Raw genomic sequence first — 23,878 nt, forward strand, 5'->3', positions numbered from 1 at the left:
TTTGAAAAGGTACCAGATTTTTATAAAGAGGTGCTAAATGCATGGGCAGAGTTGTTGCCAAATGTATATTATGAATGTGGACATATTGACCTGATTATGAATCAACCTATATTTCTGAATGAGAAAATCAAGAACAAAGAAAAAGTTTTGTATAATAAAGTATTTATGAGTGCAGGTCTACGGCAAATAAAAGATTATACATATGAGGTAATTCCAGGGTTTTTACCTGGGGAAGCTATTTTTGACATAATCAATGAATGGGATGAAGAGGTGGGAAGGGGAACAGTGAATAATATGTATAACAAGATAAAGAATAGTATACCAAGAGAATGGGTTGATTTAATAAATAGTGAAGTTGAAAGAGAAGATTTATTTGTATTTCCTAATTTGTTCATTGGTAGCAGTAAGAAGAAAGTACATTTATCTAGTATACCAGTGAAAAGATTGTATAGAATAATGGTAGGAAAAGTGTGTAGAAGGCCGGCTGCTGAGAAATTTTGGAAAGTAGTTTTTCCGGAATTAGATGAAAAAAAGATATGGGAAAATTTAAATGTAAAATATAATAGTAAGGAGTGTGAAAATAATGATTTCAAATTAAGACATAATAGAATATTTACAAAGGTGGTGTTAAAGCAAATTAATGGTGAGATAGAAAGAGAATGCGATGTATGTGGACGTTTCCCGGAAACTCTAATGCATTTGTTTATAGAATGTGAGGATTTAAAATATTTTTTTTGTAAAGTTAAGGAAATGTTATGTAGAAACTGGGGGGGAGATTTCGTGAAAAAGTATGCGTGGGAGGAACTTTTGTTATTTGGAGTGTCTGGTAAATGTGAGGGTGTTAATGTGTGTTTGTTGAATATGGTTTTGAGTTTTGTGAGGTATGCTATTTTTGTAGGAGGAATTATGTTTCTTTTGACAGAAAGAGGGTTCAGGTGTGGAGTATCTTTATAGCACTGTTCAGTAAACACATAGATATGTTGTTTAATTATGGGATGGAACATTTTGATGAATCTTTTGTTGAAGGGAGTGGGTTAATTTCACGAGAAGAGAGTGGAGGTATCACTTACAATTTTTGAAAGCACTGTTTTGATATTTACTTTGTTTTTCATTGGGTCCCTTGAATTTGATAGGGGGTGAATTGTTCACCAGCTTCTGTTAGTCTAGTGTCTTCTGTATTGTTCTCTGTGGATTGTACTGTAAACAGTAGATTGTACTGTAAATATTGTAAACAAACATTTTTGATAATAAAAAAAAAAAAAAAAAAAAAAAAAAAAAAAATCACATTCGCTTTACACGCGAAAGGTCCTCGGTTCGAAACCGGGCAGAAACAGTGCTCTTTGACAACTGCAGTAGGTACTGTAGTTTCAACAGAGAATAGTTATTTTCATGAATGTCTTATTTTGGAAATTTGAACACGTGCCATGAATATCTGTAAAATTCGTTTTACTCCTTGCAGATAATTGTAGCAGCAGTTTCTGTGGTGTAGTGGTTATCACGTTTGCTTCACACGCGAAAGGTCCCCGTTTTGAAACCGGGCGGAAACAGAGTTTGTTGACACATGCAATGAGTACCGCATTAATACAGAAAATAGTTATTTTCATAAATGCCTTATTTTGGAAATTCGAATACGTGCCATGAATATCTGTAAAATTCAGTTTACTCCTTGCAGTTAAATCAAGCAGCAGTTTCTGTAGTGTAGTGGTTATCACGTTTGCTTTACACGCGAAAGGTCAACGAAAGGTCAACGCTCAGAAACTACGCTCATTGACACATTCAAGAAGTACCATGGTGGTAACAGAGAATTTCATTCATTCCTTATTATGGAAATTCGAACACGTGCCATGAATATCTGTAAATTTCGGTTTACTCCTTGCAGCTAAATATAGCAGCAGTTTCTGTTGTGTAGTGGTTATCACGTTCACTTAACACGCGAAAGGTCCTCGGGTGGAAACAGTGCTCTTTGACACGTGAAGTAGGCGCTGTACTTTTAACAGAGAATAGTTATTTTCATAAATGCCTAATTTTGGAAATTCGAACACGTGCCATGAATGTCTGTAAAATTCGGTTTACTCCTTGCAGATACTTGTTTCTGTAGTGTAGTGGTTATCACGTTCGCTTCACACGCGAAAGGTCCCTGGTTCGAAACCGGGCGGAAACAACACTCATTGACACATTCAAGAAGTACCATAGTGGTAACAGAGAATTTCATGAATTCCTTATTTTGGAAATTTGAACACGTGCCATGAATATCTGTAAAATTCGGTTTACTCCTTGCAGATTATTGTAGCAGTAGTTTCTGTAGGTTAGTGGTTATCAAGTTCGCTTCACATGCGAAAAGTCCCTGGTTCGAAACCAGGTGGAAACAATGCTCATTGACACATTCAAGAAGTAATATAGTGGTAACAGAGATTTATTTTCATAAATGCCTTATTTTGGAAATTCGAATACATGCAATGAATATCAGTAAAATTCGGTTTACTCCTTGCTGTAAAATCAAGCAGCAGTTTCTGTAGTGTAGTGGTTATCACGTTAGCTTCACACGCGAAAGGTCCCTGGTTTGAAACCGGGCGGAAACAGCGCTCATTGACGCATTCAAGAAGTAAAATAGTGATAACAGAGATTTATTTTCATAAATGCCTTATTTGGAAATTCGAATACCTGCAATGAATATCAGTAAAATTCGGTTTACTCCTTGGTGTAAAATCAACCGGCAGGTTCTGTAGTGTAGTGGTTATCACGTTCGCTTCACACGCGAAAGGTCCCTGTTTCGAAACCGGGCGGAAACAACGCTCATTGACACATTCAAGAAGTACCATAGTGGAAACAGAGAATTTCATTAATTCCTTATTTTGGAAATTCGAATACGTGCCATGAATATCTGTAAAATTCGGTTTACTCCTTGGAGCTGATTTTAGCAGCAGTTTCTGTAGTGTAGTGGTTATCACATTCGCTTTACACGCGAAAGGTCCTCGGTTCGAAACCGGGCAGAAACAGTGCTCTTTGACAACCGCAGTAGGTACTGTAGTTTCAACAGAGAATAGTTATTTTCATGAATGTCTTATTTTGGAAATTTGAACACGTGCCATGAATATCTGTAAAATTCGTTTTACTCCTTGCAGATAATTGTAGCAGCAGTTTCTGTGGTGTAGTGGTTATCACGTTGCTTCACACGCGAAAGGTCCCCGTTTTGAAACCGGGCGGAAACAGAGTTCGTTGACACATGCAATGAGTACCGCATTAATACAGAAAATAGTTATTTTCATAAATGCCTTATTTTGGAAATTCGAATACGTGCCATGAATATCTGTAAAATTCGGTTTACTCCTTGCAGTTAAATCAAGCAGCAGTTTCTGTAGTGTAGTGGTTATCACGTTTGCTTTACACGCGAAAGGTCAACGAAAGGTCAACGCTCAGAAACTACGCTCATTGACACATTCAAGAAGTACCATGGTGGTAACAGAGAATTTCATTCATTCCTTATTATGGAAATTCGAACACGTGCCATGAATATCTGTAAATTTCGGTTTACCTCCTTGCAGCTAAATATAGCAGCAGTTTCTGTTGTGTAGTGGTTATCACGTTCACTTAACACGCGAAAGGTCCTCGGGTGGAAACAGTGCTCTTTGACACGTGAAGTAGGCGCTGTACTTTTAACAGAGAATAGTTATTTTCATAAATGCCTAATTTTGGAAATTCGAACACGTGCCATGAATGTCTGTAAAATTCGGTTTACTCCTTGCAGATACTTGTTTCTGTAGTGTAGTGGTTATCACGTTCGCTTCACACGCGAAAGGTCCCTGGTTCGAAACCGGGCGGAAACAACACTCATTGACACATTCAAGAAATACCATAGTGGTAACAGAGAATTTCATGAATTCCTTATTTTGGAAATTTGAACACGTGCCATGAATATCTGTAAAATTCGGTTTACTCCTTGCAGATTATTGTAGCAGTAGTTTCTGTAGGTTAGTGGTTATCAAGTTCGCTTCACATGCGAAAAGTCCCTGGTTCGAAACCAGGTGGAAACAATGCTCATTGACACATTCAAGAAGTAATATAGTGGTAACAGAGATTTATTTTCATAAATGCCTTATTTTGGAAATTCGAATACATGCAATGAATATCAGTAAAATTCGGTTTACTCCTTGCTGTAAAATCAAGCAGCAGTTTCTGTAGTGTAGTGGTTATCACGTTAGCTTCACACGCGAAAGGTCCCTGGTTTGAAACCGGGCGGAAACAGCGCTCATTGACGCATTCAAGAAGTAAAATAGTGATAACAGAGATTTATTTTCATAAATGCCTTATTTTGGAAATTCGAATACCTGCAATGAATATCAGTAAAATTCGGTTTACTCCTTGGTGTAAAATCAACCGGCAGGTTCTGTAGTGTAGTGGTTATCACGTTCGCTTCACACGCGAAAGGTCCCTGTTTCGAAACCGGGCGGAAACAACGCTCATTGACACATTCAAGAAGTACCATAGTGTAACAGAGAATTTCATTAATTCCTTATTTTGGAAATTCGAATACGTGCCATGAATATCTGTAGAAATTCGGTTTACTCCTTGGAGCTGATTTTAGCAGCAGTTTCTGTAGTGTAGTGGTTATCACATTCGCTTTAACACGCGAAAAGGTCCTCGGTTCGAACCGGGCAGAAACAGTGCTCTTTGACAACTGCAGTAGGTACTGTAGTTTCAACAGAGAATAGTTATTTTCATGAATGTCTTATTTGGAAATTTGAACACGTGCCATGAATATCTGTAAAATTCGTTTGTAGCTCCTTGCAGATAATTGTAGCAGCAGTTTCTGTGGTGTAGTGGTTATGCACGTTTGCTTCACACGCGAAAGGATCCCCGGTATTGAAAACCGGGCGGAAACAGAGTTCGTTGACACATGCAATGAGTACCGCATTTATACAAAAAATAGTTATTTTCATAAATGCCTTATTTTGGAAATTCGAATACGTGCCATGAATATCTTAAAATTCGGTTTACTCCTTGCAGCAAATGTAGCAGCAGAGTTTCTGTAGTGTAGTGTTATCACGTTTGCTTCACACACGAAAGGTCCCTGGTTCGAAACCGGGCGGAAACATGCTAATTGACACATTCAGAAGTACATATGAAACAGAGAAATTCATTAATGACTTATTTTGGAAATTCGAATACGTGCCATGAATATCGGTAAAATTCGGTTTACTCCTTGCAGCTAAATGTAGCAGCAGTTTCTGTAGTGTAGTGGTTATCACATTCGCTTAACAGCGAAAGGTCCTCGGTTCGAAACCGGTGGAAACAGTGCTCTTTGACATTGCAGTAGGTACTATACTTTAACAGAGAAAGTTTTTTCATAAATTCATTTTGGAAATTCAATACGTGCCATGAATATCTGTAAAATTCGGTTTACTCCTTGTAATATGTAGCAGCAGTTTCTGTAGTGTAGTGGTTATCACGTTTGCTTCACACGAAAGGTCCTGGTTCGAAACCGGGTGGAAACGCTCATTGACACATTCAAGAAGTACATATGTAACAGAGAATTCTTAATGCCTTATTTTGGAAATTCGAATACGTGCCATGAATATCTGTAAAATTCGGTTTACTCCTTGCAGAAATAGCAGCAGTTTCTGTAGTTGTGGTTATCACGTTGCTTCACACGCGAAAGGTCCTCGGTTCGAAACGGGCGGAAACAGTGCTTTGACAATCACGGTACTGTACTTTAACAGAGAAAGTTATTTCATAATTCTATTTTGGAAATTCGAATACGTGCCATGAATATCTGTAAAATTCGGTTTACTCCTTGTAGCTAAATGTAGCAGCAGTTTCTGTAGTGTAGTGGTTATCACGTTGCTTACACGCGAAAGGTCCTGGTTCGAAACCGGGGGAAACATGCTCATTGACATTCAAGAAGTACTGTATTTAACAGAGAAATTTCATAATGTATTTTGGAAATTCGAATACGTGCCATGAATATCTGTAAAATTCGGTTTACCTCCTTGCAGCTAATTTTGGCAGCAGGTTCTGGTAGCGTAGTGGTTATCACGTTCGCTTTACACACGAAAGGTCCTCGTTTGAGAAACCAGGCTTGAAACAGTGGCTCTTTACACGTGCAGTAGGGCACTGTACTTTTAACAGAGAATAATTATTTTCATAAATGGCCTAATTTTGGAAATTCAAACACGTGCCATGAATATCTATAAATTCGTTTTCCCTCCTTGCAGATAATTGTAGCAGCAGGTTTTTGTAGTGTAGTGGTTATCACGTTTGCTTCACATGCGATAGGTTCCTGGTTCGAAACCGGGCGGAGAACAACGCTCGTTGACACATTCAAGAAGTACCATAGTGGTACAGAGAATTTCATTCATTCCTTATGATGGAAATTCGAACAAGTGCCATGAATATCTGTAAAATCTGTTTACTCCTTGCAGTTAAGGGTAGCAGCAGTTTCTGTAGTGTAGTGTTATCACGTTGCTTCACACACGACAGGTCCTCGGTTCGAAACCGGCGAAACAGTGCTCATTGACACATTGCAGAAGTACTGACTTTAACAGAGAAAATTATTAATGCCTTATTTTGGAAATTCGAATACGTGCCATGAATATCTGTAAAATTCGGTTTACTCCTTGCAGCTAATTGTAGCAGCAGTTTCTGTAGTGTAGGTTATCAGTTGCTTCACACGCGAAAAGGTCCTGGTTCGAAACCGGCGGAAACACGCTTGACATTCAGAAGTACTTGTTAACAGAGAAATTTCAAATACTATTTTGGAAATTCGAATACGTGCCATGAATATCTGTAAAATTCGGTTTACTCCTTGTAGCAAAATGTAGCAGCAGTTTCTGTAGTGTAGTGGTTATCACGTTTGCCACACGCGAAAGGTCCTCTGGTTCGAAACCGGGTGAAACATGCTCATTGACACGTCAGAAGTACTATTTTAACAGAGAAGTTATTTCATAAATCTTATTTTGGAAATTCGAATACGTGCCATGAATATGTAAAATTCGGTTTACTCCTTGCAGTAATGTAGCAGCAGTTTCTGTAGTGTAGTGGTTATCACGTTGCTTCACACTGAAAGGTCCTCGGTTCGAAACCGGAAACACGCTCTTGACACATCAGAAGTACTTTAACAGAAATAATTTTCATAAACTGTATTTTGGAAATTGAATACGTGCCATGAATATCTGTAAAATTCGGTTTACTCCTTGCAGATAATGTAGCAGCAGTTTCTGTAGTGTAGTGGTTATCACGTTCACATGCGAAAGGTCCTGGTTCGAAACCGGTGGAAACAACGCTCATTGACACATTAGTACTACGGTAACAGAGAATTTCAATCTTATTTTGGAAATTCGAATACGTGCCATGAATATCTGTAAAATTCGGTTTACTGCAGTAAAATAGCAGCAGTTTCTGTAGTGTAGTGGTTATCACGTTCGCTTCACACGCCCCTTTTTGGAGTTTCAGAAGTGGAAGAGAAGCAGGTGTCTGAGTGCTTGAGAGAGATATCGTTTGTTTTTGGAGGTCTATTTGCTTTATAAGTTTATAAGTTTGTGAGTGACTGTAGTGAAGTTTCTGTGAAACTTTTTTGCTATTGTCCCCCATCAGCGTGAGCTGTTTGGGGGATATTGCTTAAATAACCGGACGGACAACATGGCTTCGACATCAAGAATACAAACGACGACGAGAAAGGACAACAGTGAAATCAGAATGTTAAACGAAGAACTGAAAAAAAGAACATATGAGAAGGAACTGACGGTGAACGTGGAAATAAGTGGAGAAGGGAAAATAACAACGATGGAATTGCTGAGAGGAATAAAGGAAGTTTGCGGAGCAATACTGGGATGTCGAATGAAAGACGGAAATAAGTATGAAATAACAATGTCTCATGTAAATGGAAAAGAAAGACTAATAGACGGGCTAAAGATAAAGAACTGTCAAATCATGGCTAAAGAATTAGGGAACGATGAGCTGGTGGTGTCCTTTTGAACTTGCCCGCATACATTACGGATGAGGAGATAGAAGAGAAACTAAAAGGCTGGAATGTGAAGGCGACCACGCCAATCAAGAGGAGGATGTGGCCAGGAACGGACATTGTAGATGGGACGAGATTTTGCAAGGTAAAGTTTACAGACAATGTGCAATCCTTGCCATATTCTACTAAATTTAACACTGTCGAGGGATTTGAATATTTTCGTGTAATCCACGACAATCAAGTGAAGGTATGTAGATTATGTATTCAGCCGGGGCACATACTAAAGGAATGTCCGGAATTCACATGCCACAAATGTAGTGAACAAGGGCATTATGCCAGAGAATGTCGGAACATAGGAAATGTGTGCAAAATGTGTGACAGACCCAAAGTTAGATGTAGCTGTAATAAGGGAGAAGATCACTTACTTTTGCAAACAATGGACCTCACGTCTGAGGAAGGGGAGGGGAGTGTGCCGATGGAGAGAGAGGATGAGAGTGACATGGAGAGTGTGACTCCAGAGACAATGGCAGATAAGCTTGAAGAGCCTGTAATGTCTTATGGCAAAGCACGAGACGGGGTTTTAGTCTCTGCTGCTGACAAGGTGGAACAGCAGCACATGATGGGTGAAATACATACACAGGTGGAGATGGTGCAAGGTGCTTTCTCAGGTGCCTGAGCCAGCTTTAAGCCTGTGTGAGAATTACACCAAAGAGTGGGTTGGGTCCACTGAAGTCACGGGCACTGTTAAAGCGCACTTTTCAAAAGGCTTCACAGCCGCTCCCCCCAAAATCCAAATAAAGAGACGGATGATGAAATAGATGGTGAGGATCTTCAGTTGTTTGTAAAAAATAAGAGGTCATTGTCGAAAACCAGGGAGATGATGGGATTTGGAAAAAAGAAAAAGTAGGATTTGAAAGGACTTGTTTGACTCTGATTATACTTCTGCAAACATTAATAATGATTACAGTCGCATCCCTAAACGGTAACAGTTTGAGAAACATGAGAAAATTTGAGGCAGGTATTAGTGTCTGTTAAGGCAGACATGTTGTGTTTTCAAGAGACCAATTGGACAGAATCCAAAATGCAGGAGATTAAGAGTAAATGGTCTGATTTAATTTTTTGTAGTCATGGAGGAGATAAAACATGTGGTGTGGCTATTTTTATAAAAAATGATGTGGTGCAGAATGTAAAACAAATATATGCTGACAATGATGGTAGACTTATTGTGATTGAATTTGAAGTTCAAAATGTAGTTTTTCGTTTAATTAATGTTTATGCTTCAAATATTGAATCTGAAAGGAGAGAAATGTTTCACAAATTAAAAACACTGTGCTCAGAAAACTGTATACTGATAGGAGATTTTAATGTGAGGTGTAGTAGAATGGATGCCTCTAGTTGTGCTAAATTCAGATATGACTCTTCTAGAAATGCATTATGGAAACTTATGAATGAGGAGAATCTAGTAGATATATGGAGGGCTGAAAATCCAAACAGAAGAGTATTCTCTAGAAGGCAGGTGGTTCTAAAGGAATTAAAACAAAGCAGAATTGATTTATGTCTAGCAAAACAAGAATTGGTGCAGAATGTTAAGAAGGTGTCATATACCTTTACAGCATATAGTGATCATGCAGTAATGTCATTTGAAATGGGTTTTGGTGTGGAGAGGAGAGGGGGAGGTGTATGGTGTTTAAATGCCAGTCTGTTAAAGGAAGAAGGATATAGAAATGAAATTGTTGAATGTATTAATGATGAAATGTCTAATGTACTGTTAAAAGAGAATGTGTGTTTATGGTGGGAGGAAGTGAAAGCAAAAGTAAAAAATAGGAGTATTAGGTACGCAAAAAATCATAACCGGTTAGATAAGCAGAAAGAAATAATGCTTAGGAATAGGATGTTGCATGAACTTGAAAAGGCTGATACGGATCCAGACTATGATGTTGTGAATTATTTGAAAATCCATGCAGAGCTGGGTAGTTATGAAAAAAAGAAATGTTTGGGTGCTATTGTTAGGAGCAGGGCACAGTACGCTTTGGAGGGAGAGAAATGTACATCCTTTTTTTTGGGTCTGGAAAAAAGAAAACAAACTAAGAGTTACATTGTAGAGTTGGAAGATGAAAGAGGTGTAAAGGTAAACGATTTTGTTGGGATCTTAGAGACAGTTGAAAACTTTTACAGAAATCTTTACAAAAAGAATGATGTAGAGAAAGTGTGTGTTTGTAAAAGTGTTGGATACAATTAGTGCCAAAGTATCGCAGGCAGAGAGAATGATGTGTGATGAAGAGATTTCGATTATGGAAATCAAGGAAGCAATTGTTAGCACGCAAGGTAATAAAAGTCCGGGTTTGGACGGTTTAACAAATGAGTTCTATAAAGTCTTTGTAGATATTTTGGCACCCATTTTAGTGAGGGTGTTTCATTATATGGAAGAGAATAAGGAAATCCCTGAGTCTATGTCAACTGGAATGTTAACGATCTTATTCAAAAATAGGGGCAGTAGATTAAAGTTAGAAAATTATAGGCCTATTAGCCTTCTAAATTCGGACTATAAGATACTGACTAAAGTGTTAGCGAATAGGATGAAAAAGGTGATTGGGAGTATTATTGAATCAACACAAGCCTACGGCATACCTGGAAGAGATATTGCAGATGTAATTTGTACAATTAGGGATGTTGTTAATCAAATGAAAAATGAAGGTGGTATAGTTTTAAGTTTGGATTTTAACAAAGCTTTTGATAGAGTGGAGCACAGCTTTTTATTACAAACTATGGAGAGGTTTGGGTTTGGGCCAAAGTTTGTATCTTGGATCAACCTGTTGTATAGTGGGGCTAAAAGTTGTGTGAAATGTAACGGAGTGTTAACAGATACTTTCCCTGTGGAGAGGTCAGTAAGGCAGGGCTGTCCTTTGTCAGCTCTGCTGTACAGTGTTTCTACAGAACCGTTAGCTACATTGATAAATAGTAATAAAGAAGTAAGGGGTGTTGGAATCCCAGGTGGTGGTGTCAGTGTTGTACATCAGTACGCTGATGACACTACTTGTACTGTGAAGGATATAGAAAGTATTGGAAGCATTATGGAAATCATAGATATATATGGCAAGGCATCGGGTGCTAAAGTTAATATAGAGAAGACTGAAATAATGTTTGTTGGGGATATCAATGTAAAAGGGTGTGAGATTCCATTCAAGAGCGCAAAGGATTTTATTAAAGTGCTGGGAGTAAACATTGGTGTAAAGGAGAAAGAGGCAAAAGATATAACTTGGACTGGGATCCTTAATAAAGTCAAGCTAACGTTGAATTTCTGGAAAAATAGAAAACTTAAGTTACAAGGGAAAGTAATTGTTGCAAATGCTTTGGTATTATCCAAATTTGTGTATGTTTTGGGAGTCCTGGACATGCCGGAGTGGGTCCTAAATGAATTGAATAATGTGGTGTCAAATTTTATATGGGATGGTAAAGGAGTGAGAATAGCTCAGAAAACATTGATTGCTGACTATGTGGATGGAGGTTTAAAACTTGTAGATTTAGATGTCAAAAGAAAAGCTATTAGGATAAAAACAGTAAAGAAATATTTGTATGACAGTGAAGATTATGGCTGGAAACACTTCTTTAAAGTCTACTTAGAGGAGAGTGGTGGTTGTGAGGATAATGGTTTATTGATGGGGCTTAAAAGGGCAATGTTTGAAAAGGTACCAGATTTTTATAAAGAGGTGCTAAATGCATGGGCAGAGTTGTTGCCAAATGTATATTATGAATGTGGACATATTGACCTGATTATGAATCAACCTATATTTCTGAATGAGAAAATCAAGAACAAAGAAAAAGTTTTGTATAATAAAGTATTTATGAGTGCAGGTCTACGGCAAATAAAAGATTATACATATGAGGTAATTCCAGGGTTTTTACCTGGGGAAGCTATTTTTGACATAATCAATGAATGGGATGAAGAGGTGGGAAGGGGAACAGTGAATAATATGTATAACAAGATAAAGAATAGTATACCAAGAGAATGGGTTGATTTAATAAATAGTGAAGTTGAAAGAGAAGATTTATTTGTATTTCCTAATTTGTTCATTGGTAGCAGTAAGAAGAAAGTACATTTATCTAGTATACCAGTGAAAAGATTGTATAGAATAATGGTAGGAAAAGTGTGTAGAAGGCCGGCTGCTGAGAAATTTTGGAAAGTAGTTTTTCCGGAATTAGATGAAAAAAAGATATGGGAAAATTTAAATGTAAAATATAATAGTAAGGAGTGTGAAAATAATGATTTCAAATTAAGACATAATAGAATATTTACAAAGGTGGTGTTAAAGCAAATTAATGGTGAGATAGAAAGAGAATGCGATGTATGTGGACGTTTCCCGGAAACTCTAATGCATTTGTTTATAGAATGTGAGGATTTAAAATATTTTTTTTGTAAAGTTAAGGAAATGTTATGTAGAAACTGGGGGGGAGATTTCGTGAAAAAGTATGCGTGGGAGGAACTTTTGTTATTTGGAGTGTCTGGTAAATGTGAGGGTGTTAATGTGTGTTTGTTGAATATGGTTTTGAGTTTTGTGAGGTATGCTATTTTTTGTAGGAGGAATTATGTTTCTTTTGACAGAAAGAGGGTTCAGGTGTGGAGTATCTTTATAGCACTGTTCAGTAAACACATAGATATGTTGTTTAATTATGGGATGGAACATTTTGATGAATCTTTTGTTGAAGGGAGTGGGTTAATTTCACGAGAAGAGAGTGGAGGTATCACTTACAATTTTTGAAAGCACTGTTTTGATATTTACTTTGTTTTTCATTGGGTCCCTTGAATTTGATAGGGGGTGAATTGTTCACCAGCTTCTGTTAGTCTAGTGTCTTCTGTATTGTTCTCTGTGGATTGTACTGTAAACAGTAGATTGTACTGTAAATATTGTAAACAAACATTTTTGATAATAAAAAAAAAAAAAAAAAAAAAAAAAAAAAATCACATTCGCTTTACACGCGAAAGGTCCTCGGTTCGAAACCGGGCAGAAACAGTGCTCTTTGACAACTGCAGTAGGTACTGTAGTTTCAACAGAGAATAGTTATTTTCATGAATGTCTTATTTTGGAAATTTGAACACGTGCCATGAATATCTGTAAAATTCGTTTTACTCCTTGCAGATAATTGTAGCAGCAGTTTCTGTGGTGTAGTGGTTATCACGTTTGCTTCACACGCGAAAGGTCCCCGTTTTGAAACCGGGCGGAAACAGAGTTTGTTGACACATGCAATGAGTACCGCATTAATACAGAAAATAGTTATTTTCATAAATGCCTTATTTTGGAAATTCGAATACGTGCCATGAATATCTGTAAAATTCAGTTTACTCCTTGCAGTTAAATCAAGCAGCAGTTTCTGTAGTGTAGTGGTTATCACGTTTGCTTTACACGCGAAAGGTCAACGAAAGGTCAACGCTCAGAAACTACGCTCATTGACACATTCAAGAAGTACCATGGTGGTAACAGAGAATTTCATTCATTCCTTATTATGGAAATTCGAACACGTGCCATGAATATCTGTAAAATTCGGTTTACTCCTTGCAGTTAAATCAAGCAGCAGTTTCTGTAGTGTAGTGGTTATCACGTTCACTTAACACGCGAAAGGTCCTCGGGTGGAAACAGTGCTCTTTGACACGTGAAGTAGGCGCTGTACTTTTAACAGAGAATAGTTATTTTCATAAATGCCTAATTTTGGAAATTCGAACACGTGCCATGAATGTCTGTAAAATTCGGTTTACTCCTTGCAGATACTTGTTTCTGTAGTGTAGTGGTTATCACGTTCGCTTCACACGCGAAAGGTCCCTGGTTCGAAACCGGGCGGAAACAACACTCATTGACACATTCAAGAAGTACCATAGTGGTAACAGAGAATTTCATGAATTCCTTATTTTGGAAATTTGAACACGTGCCATGAATATCTGTAAAATTCGGTTTACTCCTTGCAGATTATTGTAGCAGTAGTTTCTGTAGGTTAGTGGTTATCAAGTTCGCTTCACATGCGAAAAGTCCCTGGTTCGAAACCAGGTGGAAACAATGCTCATTGACACATTCAAGAAGTAATATAGTGGTAACAGAGATTTATTTTCATAAATGCCTTATTTTGGAAATTCGAATACATGCAATGAATATCAGTAAAATTCGGTTTACTCCTTGCTGTAAAATCAAGCAGCAGTTTCTGTAGTGTAGTGGTTATCACGTTAGCTTCACACGCGAAAGGTCCCTGGTTTGAAACCGGGCGGAAACAGCGCTCATTGACGCATTCAAGAAGTAAAATAGTGATAACAGAGATTTATTTTCATAAATGCCTTATTTTGGAAATTCGAATACCTGCAATGAATATCAGTAAAATTCGGTTTACTCCTTGGTGTAAAATCAACCGGCAGGTTCTGTAGTGTAGTGGTTATCACGTTCGCTTCACACGCGAAAGGTCCCTGTTTCGAAACCGGGCGGAAACAACGCTCATTGACACATTCAAGAAGTACCATAGTGGAAACAGAGAATTTCATTAATTCCTTATTTTGGAAATTCGAATACGTGCCATGAATATCTGTAAAATTCGGTTTACTCCTTGGAGCTGATTTTAGCAGCAGTTTCTGTAGTGTAGTGGTTATCACATTCGCTTTACACGCGAAAGGTCCTCGGTTCGAAACCGGGCAGAAACAGTGCTCTTTGACAACCGCAGTAGGTACTGTAGTTTCAACAGAGAATAGTTATTTTCATGAATGTCTTATTTTGGAAATTTGAACACGTGCCATGAATATCTGTAAAATTCGTTTTACTCCTTGCAGATAATTGTAGCAGCAGTTTCTGTGGTGTAGTGGTTATCACGTTTGCTTCACACGCGAAAGGTCCCCGTTTTGAAACCGGGCGGAAACAGAGTTCGTTGACACATGCAATGAGTACCGCATTAATACAGAAAATAGTTATTTTCATAAATGCCTTATTTTGGAAATTCGAATACGTGCCATGAATATCTGTAAAATTCGGTTTACTCCTTGCAGTTAAATCAAGCAGCAGTTTCTGTAGTGTAGTGGTTATCACGTTTGCTTTACACGCGAAAGGTCAACGAAAGGTCAACGCTCAGAAACTACGCTCATTGACACATTCAAGAAGTACCATGGTGGTAACAGAGAATTTCATTCATTCCTTATTATGGAAATTCGAACACGTGCCATGAATATCTGTAAATTTCGGTTTACTCCTTGCAGCTAAATATAGCAGCAGTTTCTGTTGTGTAGTGGTTATCACGTTCACTTAACACGCGAAAGGTCCTCGGGTGGAAACAGTGCTCTTTGACACGTGAAGTAGGCGCTGTACTTTTAACAGAGAATAGTTATTTTCATAAATGCCTAATTTTGGAAATTCGAACACGTGCCATGAATGTCTGTAAAATTCGGTTTACTCCTTGCAGATACTTGTTTCTGTAGTGTAGTGGTTATCACGTTCGCTTCACACGCGAAAGGTCCCTGGTTCGAAACCGGGCGGAAACAACACTCATTGACACATTCAAGAAATACCATAGTGGTAACAGAGAATTTCATGAATTCCTTATTTTGGAAATTTGAACACGTGCCATGAATATCTGTAAAATTCGGTTTACTCCTTGCAGATTATTGTAGCAGTAGTTTCTGTAGGTTAGTGGTTATCAAGTTCGCTTCACATGCGAAAAGTCCCTGGTTCGAAACCAGGTGGAAACAATGCTCATTGACACATTCAAGAAGTAATATAGTGGTAACAGAGATTTATTTTCATAAATGCCTTATTTTGGAAATTCGAATACATGCAATGAATATCAGTAAAATTCGGTTTACTCCTTGCTGTAAAATCAAGCAGCAGTTTCTGTAGTGTAGTGGTTATCACGTTAGCTTCACACGCGAAAGGTCCCTGGTTTGAAACCGGGCGGAAACAGCGCTCATTGACGCATTCAAGAAGTAAAATAGTGATAACAGAGATTTATTTTCATAAATGCCTTATTTTGGAAATTCGAATACCTGCAATGAATATCAGTAAAATTCGGTTTACTCCTTGGTGTAAAATCAACCGGCAGGTTCTGTAGTGTAGTGGTTATCACGTTCGCTTCACACGCGAAAGGTCCCTGTTTCGAAACCGGGCGGAAACAACGCTCATTGACACATTCAAGAAGTACCATAGTGGTAACAGAGAATTTCATTAATTCCTTATTTTGGAAATTCGAATACGTGCCATGAATATCTGTAAATTCGGTTTACTCCTTGGAGCTGATTTTAGCAGCAGTTTCTGTAGTGTAGTGGTTATCACATTCGCTTTACACGCGAAAGGTCCTCGGTTCGAAACCGGGCAGAAACAGTGCTCTTTGACAACTGCAGTAGGTACTGTAGTTTCAACAGAGAATAGTTATTTTCATGAATGTCTTATTTTGGAAATTTGAACACGTGCCATGAATATCTGTAAAATTCGTTTTACTCCTTGCAGATAATTGTAGCAGCAGTTTCTGTGGTGTAGTGGTTATCACGTTTGCTTCACACGCGAAAGGTCCCCGTTTTGAAACCGGGCGGAAACAGAGTTCGTTGACACATGCAATGAGTACCGCATTTATACAGAAAATAGTTATTTTCATAAATGCCTAATTTTGGAAATTTGAATACGTGCCATGAATATCTGTAAAATTCAGTTTACTCCTTACAGCTAAATGTAGCAGCAGTTTCTGTGGTGTGGTGGTTATCACGTTCACTTAACATGCGAAAGGTCCTCGGTTCGAAACCGGGCGGAAACAGTGATCTTTGACACGTGCAGTAGGTACTGTACTTTTAACAGAGAATAGTTATTTTCATAAATGCCTTATTTTGGAAATTCGAATACGTGCCATGAATATCTGTAAAATTCGGTTTACTCCTTGCAGTTAAATCAAGCAGCAGTTTCTGTAGTGTAGTGGTTATCACGTTTGCTTTACACGCGAAAGGTCAACGAAAGGTCAACGCTCAGAAACTACGCTCATTGACACATTCAAGAAGTACCATAGAGGTAACAGAGAATTTCATTAATTCCTTATTTTGGAAATTTGAAAACGTGCCATGAATATCGGTAAAATTCGGTTTACTCCTTGCAGTTAATTGTAGCAGCAGTTTCTGCAGTGTAGTGGTTATCACGTTTGCTTCACACACGAAAGGTCCCTGGTTTGAAACCGGGCGGAAACAACGCTCATTTACACATTCAAGAAGTACCATGGTGGGAACAGAGAATTTCATTCATTCCTTATTATGGAAATTCGAACACGTGCCATGAATATCTGTAAAATTCGGTTTACTCCTTGCAGCTAATTTTAGCAGCAGTTTCTGTAGTGTAGTGGTTATCACGTTCGTTTTACACACGAAAGGTCCTCGATTTTAAACCAGGTGGAAACAGTGCTCTTTGACAAGTGCAGTAGGCACTGTACTTTATCAGAGAGTAATTATTTTCATCAATGCCTAATTTTGGACAGTTGAGTATGTGCCATGAATATCTGTAAAATTCGGTTTACTCCTTGCAGTTAATTGTAGCAGCAGTTTCTGTAGTGTAGTGGTTATCACGTTTGCTTCACACGCGAAAGGTCCCTGGTTCGAAACCGGGCGGAAACAACGCTCATTGACACATTCAAGAACTTCTATAGTGGTAACAGAGAATTTCATTAATGCCTTTTTTTGGAAATTCGAATACGTGCCATGAATATCTGTAAAATTCGGTTTACTCCTTGCAGCTAATTTTGGCAGCAGTTTCTGTAGCGTAGTGGTTATCACGTTCGCTTTACACACGAAAGGTCCTCGATTTGAAACCAGGCTTGAAACAGTGCTCTTTTACACGTGCAGTAGGCACTGTACTTTTAACAGAGAATAATTATTTTCATAAATGCCTAATTTTGGAAATTCAAACACGTGCCATGAATATCTATAAAATTCGGTTTACTCCTTGCAGATAATTGTAGCAGCAGTTTTTGTAGTGTAGTGGTTATCACGTTTGCTTCACATGCGATAGGTTCCTGGTTCGAAACCGGGCGGAAACAACGCTCGTTGACACATTCAAGAAGTACCATAGTGGTAACAGAGAATTTCATTCATTCCTTATTATGGAAATTCGAACAAGTGCCATGAATATCTGTAAAATTCTGTTTACTCCTTGCAGTTAATTGTAGCAGCAGTTTCTGTAGTGTAGTGGTTATCACGTTTGCTTCACACACGACAGGTCCCTGGTTGGAACCCGGGCGGAAACAATGCTCCTTGACACATTCAAGAAGTACTATAGTGGTAACCGAGAATTTCATTAATGCCTTATTTTGGAAATTCGAACACGTGCCATGAATATCTGTAAAATTCGGTTTACTCCTTGCAGATAATTGTAGCAGCAGTTTTTGTAGTGTAGTGGTTATCACGTTTGCTTCACATGCGATAGGTTCCTGGTTCGAAACCGGGGCGGTAACAATGCTCAATGACACATTCAAGAAGTACCATAGTGGTAACAGGGAATTTCATTATTCCTCATTTTGGAAATTCGAATACGTGCCATGAATATCTGTCAAATTCGGTTTACTCCTTGCAGATAATTGTAGCAGCAGTTTCTGTAGTGTAGTGGTTATCACGTTCGCTCTACACACGAAAGGTCCCAGTTTTGAAACCCGGCTGAAACAGAGTTCGTTGACACATGCAATGAGTACCGCATTTATACAGAGAATAGTTATTTTCATAAACGCCTTATTTTAGAAAGTTGAATACGTGCCATGAATATCTGTAAAATTCGGTTTACTCATTGCAGATAATTGTAGCAGCGGTTTCTGTAGTGTAGTGGTTATCACGTTCGCTTAACATGCGGAAGGTCCCTGGTTCGAAACCGGGCGGAAGCAACGCTCATTGGCACATTCAAGAAGTACCATAGTGGTAACAGAGAATTTCATTAAGTCCTTATTTTGGAAAGTTGAACACGTGCCATGAATATCCATTCAAGAAGTACTATAGTGGTAACAGAGAAATGTATTAATGCCTTATTTTGTGGTGTAGTGGTTATCACGTTCGCTTAACACGAGAAAGATTCCCGGTTTCATACTGGGTCATCAATCTGCACACAATACCCCATAATGGCAGAGAAAAAACAGGTTTTTAGAAGTTTTTGCAAATGTATTAAAAATAAAATCAGAAATACCTTATTTACAAAAGTATTCAGACCCTTTCCAATGAGACTCAAAATTGAGCTCAGGTGCATCCTGTTTCCACTGATCATCCTTGAGATCTTTCTCCAACTTGATTGGAGTCCACACACCTGTCTATATAAGGTCCTACAGCTCGCTATTTACATTGACCTCCCCCGATTTGTTTTGTACACTGCTGCTACTCGCTGTTTATTGTCTATGCAATGTCACTTCACCCCTACCTACATGTACAAATTACCCCCTGTATATAGCCTCGTTATTGTTCTTTTATTGTGTTAATTTTTATTATTTTTAATTTGGTCTATTTGGTAAATATTTCTTAACTCTTCTTGAACTGCACTGTTGGTTAAGGGCATGCGCATGTGGCAAATAAAGGCCAATATTTGAGGCCTGAGCCCTAGGACCATGCTTCAGGACTACCTGGCCTGATGACTCCTTGCTGTCCCCAGTCCACCTGGCCGTGCTGCTGCTCCAGTTTCAACTGTTCTGCCTGCGGCTATGGAACCCTGACCTGTTCACCGGACGTGCTACCTGTCCCAGAGCTGCTGTTTTCAACTCTCTAGAGACAGCAGGAGCGGTAGAGATACTCTGAATGATCGGCTATGAAAAGCAAACTGACATTTACTCCTGAGGTGCTGACCTGTTGCACCCTCGACAACCACTGTGATTATTATTATTTGACCCTGCTGGTCATCTATGAACATTTGAACATCTTGGCCATGTTCTGTTATAATCTCCACCCGGCACAGCCAGAAGAGGACTGGCCACCCCTCATAGCCTGGTTCCTCTCTAGGTTTCTTCCTAGGTTCTGGCCTTTCTAGGGAGTTTTTCCTAGCCACCGTGCTTCTATACCTGCATTGCTTTCTGTTTGGGATTTTACGCTGGGTTTCTGTACTGCACTTTGTGACATCAGCTGATGTAAGAAGGGCTTTATAAATAGATTTGATTGATAATCAAATGGCTACCAGACTATTTGCATTGTTACAAACAATGCAAAGAAACAAACAAAAAAACACAATTGGTTAGGAATACGTAAAACTTCAGCCTTGTTCTCCGGCGCCATCTTGATAGCGCTCTGTTAGGTATTTGCTGTGGAATTGTTAGATATTAGGTTTTGTTGTGTAATTGTTAGATATTCCTTGTTAGATATTAGGTTTTGTTGTGTAATTGTTAGATATTCCTTGTTAGATATTAGGTTTTGTTGTGTAATTGTTAGATATTCCTTGTTAGATATTAGGTTTTGTTGTGTAATTGTTAGATATTCCTTGTTAGATATTGCTGCACAGTCGGAACTAGAAGCTCAAGCATTTCGCTACATTCACAATATCTGCTAACCATGTGTGTGTGACCAATAAAATACAATTATTTGATTTGATTTGCCTAACCCAAATGAATGATGATTGGTTGAAAGACATTGATGATAAGCAGATTGTGGAGCTGATGATTGGTTGAAAGACATTGATGATGAGCAGATTTGTGGAGCTGTACTGTTAGATTTCAGGGCAGCCTTTGACATTATTGACCATCATATTTTTGGGTTGAAAAAACATATTATGGCTTTTCATCCTCTGCCAAACTGTGGATTCAGAGCTATCTAATATATCTCAAAGGGTTTTCTTTAATGGAAGTGTCTCTAATGTCAAACATGTACAGTGTGGTGTACCGCAGGGCAGCTCTCTAGGCCCTCTATTCTTTTCTATTGTTACCAATGACCTGCCACTGGCATTAAACAAAGCATGTGTGTCCATGTATGCTGATGACTCAACCATATACGCATCAGCAACCATAGCTAATGAAGTCACTGAAACCCTTAACAAAGAGTTGCAGTCTGTTTTGGAATGGGTGGACAGTAATAAACTGGTCCTGAACATGTCTAAAACTAAGAGCATTGTATTTGGTACAAATCATTCCCTATGTTCTAGACCTAAGCTGTATCTGGTAATGAATGGTGTTTCTGTTGAACAAGTTGAGGAGACTAAATTACTTGGCGTTACCTTAGATTGTAAACTGTCATGGTCAAAACATATAGATTAAATTGTTGTAAAGATGGGCAGAGGTCTCTCTGTAATAAAGAGATGCTCTGATTTTTTGACACCATATTCCAAAAAGCAAGTCCTGCAGGCTCTAGTTTTATCTTATCTTGATTATTGTCCAGTCATATGTTCAAGTGCTGCAAAGAAACACCAAGTTAAGCTGCAGCTGGTCCAGAACAAAGGCATGTCTTGCCCTTCATTGTAATTAGACGGCTGATATAAATACTAGGCATGCCAGTCTCTCTTGGCTAAGAGTTGAGGAGTGACTGACTGCAACACTTCTTCTTTTTATGAGAAACATTAATGTGTTGAAAATCCCAAATTGTTTGCATAGTCAGCTTACACACAGCTCTCTACACACATTTACCCCACCAGAGGTCTTTTCACAGTCCTCTAATCCAGAACAAATTCCATAAAGCATACAGTAATATATAGAGCCATAATTGCATGGACCTCCATCCCATCTCATATTGCTCAAATAAACAGAAAACCTGGTTTAAAAAACAGATAAAGGGGTGGCAGGTAGCCTAGTGGTTAGAGTGTAGAGGCGGCAGGTAGCCTAGTGGTTGGAGTGTAGAGGCGGCAGGTAGCCTAGTGGTTAGAGTGTAGAGGCTGCAGGTAGAAAACGGAACATAGAATGCCCACCCTAGTCACACCCTGGCCTAACCAAAATAGAGAACAAAACCTTCTCTATGGCCAGTGCGTGACAGTACCCCCCCCCCCCCAATGGTGCGGACTCCGGCCGCAAAACCTGACTCTAAAGGGGAGGGTCCGGGTGGGCCTTCCTTACGGCGGCGGCTCTGGTGCGGGACGTGGACCCCGCTCCACCTTCGGCTTGGCCCACTTAGGTGGCGCCTCTGGAGTGGGGACCCTTGCCGCTGACCCCGGACTGGGGACCCTCGCAGCGGGCCCCGGATAGGCGGGCGACTCTGGCAGCTCTGGACAGGCGGGCGACTCTGGCAGCTCCGGACAGGCGGGCGACTCTGGCAGCTCCGGACAGGCGGACGACTCTGTCAGCTCCGGACAGGAAATGCGCACTGGAGGCCTGATGCGTGGGACTGGCTTTGGAGGTGCCAGACTGGTAACATGCACCTCAGGGCTAGTGCGAGGAGCAGGAACAGGACGTGCTGGACTGGGCAGGCGCACTGGAGGCCTGATGTGTGGGACTGGCTTTGGAGATGCCAGACTGGTAACACGCATCTCAGGGCTAGTGCGAGGAGCAGGAACAGGACGTACTGGGCTATGGAGGCGTACCGGAGATCTGGAGCTCAGGGCTGGCACACACCATCCTGGCTGGATGGTCACTATAGCCCGGCACGGGCGGAGCGCTGGCACAGGGCGAACTGGACTGTGCTGGAGAATGATGGCTGCCGTGCGTAGAACAGGCGCAGGGTAGGCTGGACCTAGGAGATGCACTGGTGGCCAGATGTGCTGCGCCGGCGCACTTCTCCCTGGCTGAGTGCCCACTCTAGCATGGCAACGCTGAGGAGCCTGTATTGACCGCACTGGGCTATAGCTGCGCATTGGGGACACAGTGCGTAACTCAGCATAACAGGGTGCCTGCTTGATCCGTCGCTCCCCATAATAAGCACGGGGAGTTGGCTCAGGTCTCCAACCTGACATACCCCAACTCCCCATGTGCCCCCCCCCCCAGCCAGGGAGAAGTGCGCCGGCGCAGCACATCTGGCCACCAGTGCATCTCCTAGGTCCAGCCTACCCTGCGCCTGTAGCTCCCTTAACTTGTCCTCCCAGAATCGACGTTCCGACTTCCATGTCCATCCTTCTCCCCGGTGCTCCAATCCACGCTGCTTGGTCTTCTTTTGGTGGGTGGTTCTGTAACGGTTGTCGAAAGGAGTAGACCAAGGTGCAGCGTGGTGAGTGCTCATCATTAACTTTTTAATAGAACACTTTCAACAAAACAAGAAAATGAAGGACAGCGAAACAGTTCTGTCAGGAACAGGAACTAAACAGAAAGTAACCACCCACAAAACCCAAAGGAAAACAGGCTGCCTAAGTATGGCTCCCAATCAGAGACAACGATAGACAGCTGTCCCTGATTGAGAGCCATACCCGGCCAAAACAGAGAAATACACAAAAAATAGAAAACGGAACATAGAATTCCCACCCTAGTCTCACCCTGACCTAACCAAAATAGAGAACAAAACCCTCTCTATGGCCAGGGCGTGACACCTGTAAAACTAGTTAATCACAGTGAGTCCCCTCCTCTCCTGTAAAACTAGTTAATCACAGTGGCTCCCCTCCTCTCCTGTAAAACTAGTTAATCACAGTGGGTCCCCTCCTCTCCTGTAAAACTAGTTAATCACAGTGGGTCCCTTCCTCTCCTGTAAAACTAGTTAATCACAGTGTGTCCCCTCCTCTTCTGTAAAACTAATTAATCACAGTGGGTCCCCTCCTCTCCTGTAAAACTAGTTAATCACAGTGGGTCCCCTCCTCTCCTGTAAAACTAGTTAATCACAGTGGGTCCCCTCCTCTCCTGTAAAACTAGTGAATCACAGTGGGTCCCCTCCTCTCCTGTAAAACGAGTTAGTCACAGTGAGTCTCCTCCTTTCCTGTAAAACAATTTTGTCTGAGGGAATAAACGTTATTATCCATAAACTGATTAAACTTTTTATGTAATTATTGTTTTAAGTACAGTGTACCAAATCCTGAGGGAATAAACTCTACTATTTATTTGAATAAACAGGGTAAACTGTGCTATCATGTG

General features: G+C 39.9%; 13 non-coding genes across 13 annotated transcripts; all 13 read left to right on the top strand.

Annotated features, from left to right (window-relative positions):
• Window positions 1-2,088: 2,088 nt before the first annotated feature.
• On the top strand, window positions 2,089-2,161 carry trnav-cac (transfer RNA valine (anticodon CAC)). The gene has a single exon. It is a non-coding gene; the product is annotated as a tRNA-Val (tRNA).
• A 134-nt stretch (window positions 2,162-2,295) lies between these two features.
• Window positions 2,296-2,368, top strand: trnas-cga (transfer RNA serine (anticodon CGA)). Its single transcript has one exon. It is a non-coding gene; the product is annotated as a tRNA-Ser (tRNA).
• A 555-nt stretch (window positions 2,369-2,923) lies between these two features.
• Window positions 2,924-2,996, top strand: trnav-uac (transfer RNA valine (anticodon UAC)). Its single transcript has one exon. It is a non-coding gene; the product is annotated as a tRNA-Val (tRNA).
• Window positions 2,997-3,751: 755 nt separating this feature from the next.
• Window positions 3,752-3,824, top strand: trnav-cac (transfer RNA valine (anticodon CAC)). The gene has a single exon. It is a non-coding gene; the product is annotated as a tRNA-Val (tRNA).
• A 134-nt stretch (window positions 3,825-3,958) lies between these two features.
• On the top strand, window positions 3,959-4,031 carry trnas-cga (transfer RNA serine (anticodon CGA)). The gene has a single exon. It is a non-coding gene; the product is annotated as a tRNA-Ser (tRNA).
• A 9,690-nt stretch (window positions 4,032-13,721) lies between these two features.
• On the top strand, window positions 13,722-13,794 carry trnav-cac (transfer RNA valine (anticodon CAC)). Its single transcript has one exon. It is a non-coding gene; the product is annotated as a tRNA-Val (tRNA).
• Window positions 13,795-13,928: 134 nt separating this feature from the next.
• Window positions 13,929-14,001, top strand: trnas-cga (transfer RNA serine (anticodon CGA)). The gene has a single exon. It is a non-coding gene; the product is annotated as a tRNA-Ser (tRNA).
• A 556-nt stretch (window positions 14,002-14,557) lies between these two features.
• trnav-uac (transfer RNA valine (anticodon UAC)) lies at window positions 14,558-14,630 on the top strand. The gene has a single exon. It is a non-coding gene; the product is annotated as a tRNA-Val (tRNA).
• A 755-nt stretch (window positions 14,631-15,385) lies between these two features.
• trnav-cac (transfer RNA valine (anticodon CAC)) lies at window positions 15,386-15,458 on the top strand. The gene has a single exon. It is a non-coding gene; the product is annotated as a tRNA-Val (tRNA).
• A 134-nt stretch (window positions 15,459-15,592) lies between these two features.
• trnas-cga (transfer RNA serine (anticodon CGA)) lies at window positions 15,593-15,665 on the top strand. Its single transcript has one exon. It is a non-coding gene; the product is annotated as a tRNA-Ser (tRNA).
• A 555-nt stretch (window positions 15,666-16,220) lies between these two features.
• On the top strand, window positions 16,221-16,293 carry trnav-uac (transfer RNA valine (anticodon UAC)). The gene has a single exon. It is a non-coding gene; the product is annotated as a tRNA-Val (tRNA).
• A 1,195-nt stretch (window positions 16,294-17,488) lies between these two features.
• trnav-cac (transfer RNA valine (anticodon CAC)) lies at window positions 17,489-17,561 on the top strand. The gene has a single exon. It is a non-coding gene; the product is annotated as a tRNA-Val (tRNA).
• A 1,183-nt stretch (window positions 17,562-18,744) lies between these two features.
• trnav-aac (transfer RNA valine (anticodon AAC)) lies at window positions 18,745-18,817 on the top strand. Its single transcript has one exon. It is a non-coding gene; the product is annotated as a tRNA-Val (tRNA).
• Window positions 18,818-23,878: the final 5,061 nt, after the last annotated feature.

This window comes from Salmo trutta, unplaced genomic scaffold, assembly GCF_901001165.1.
Source record: "Salmo trutta unplaced genomic scaffold, fSalTru1.1, whole genome shotgun sequence".
NCBI lineage: Eukaryota > Metazoa > Chordata > Actinopteri > Salmoniformes > Salmonidae > Salmo > Salmo trutta.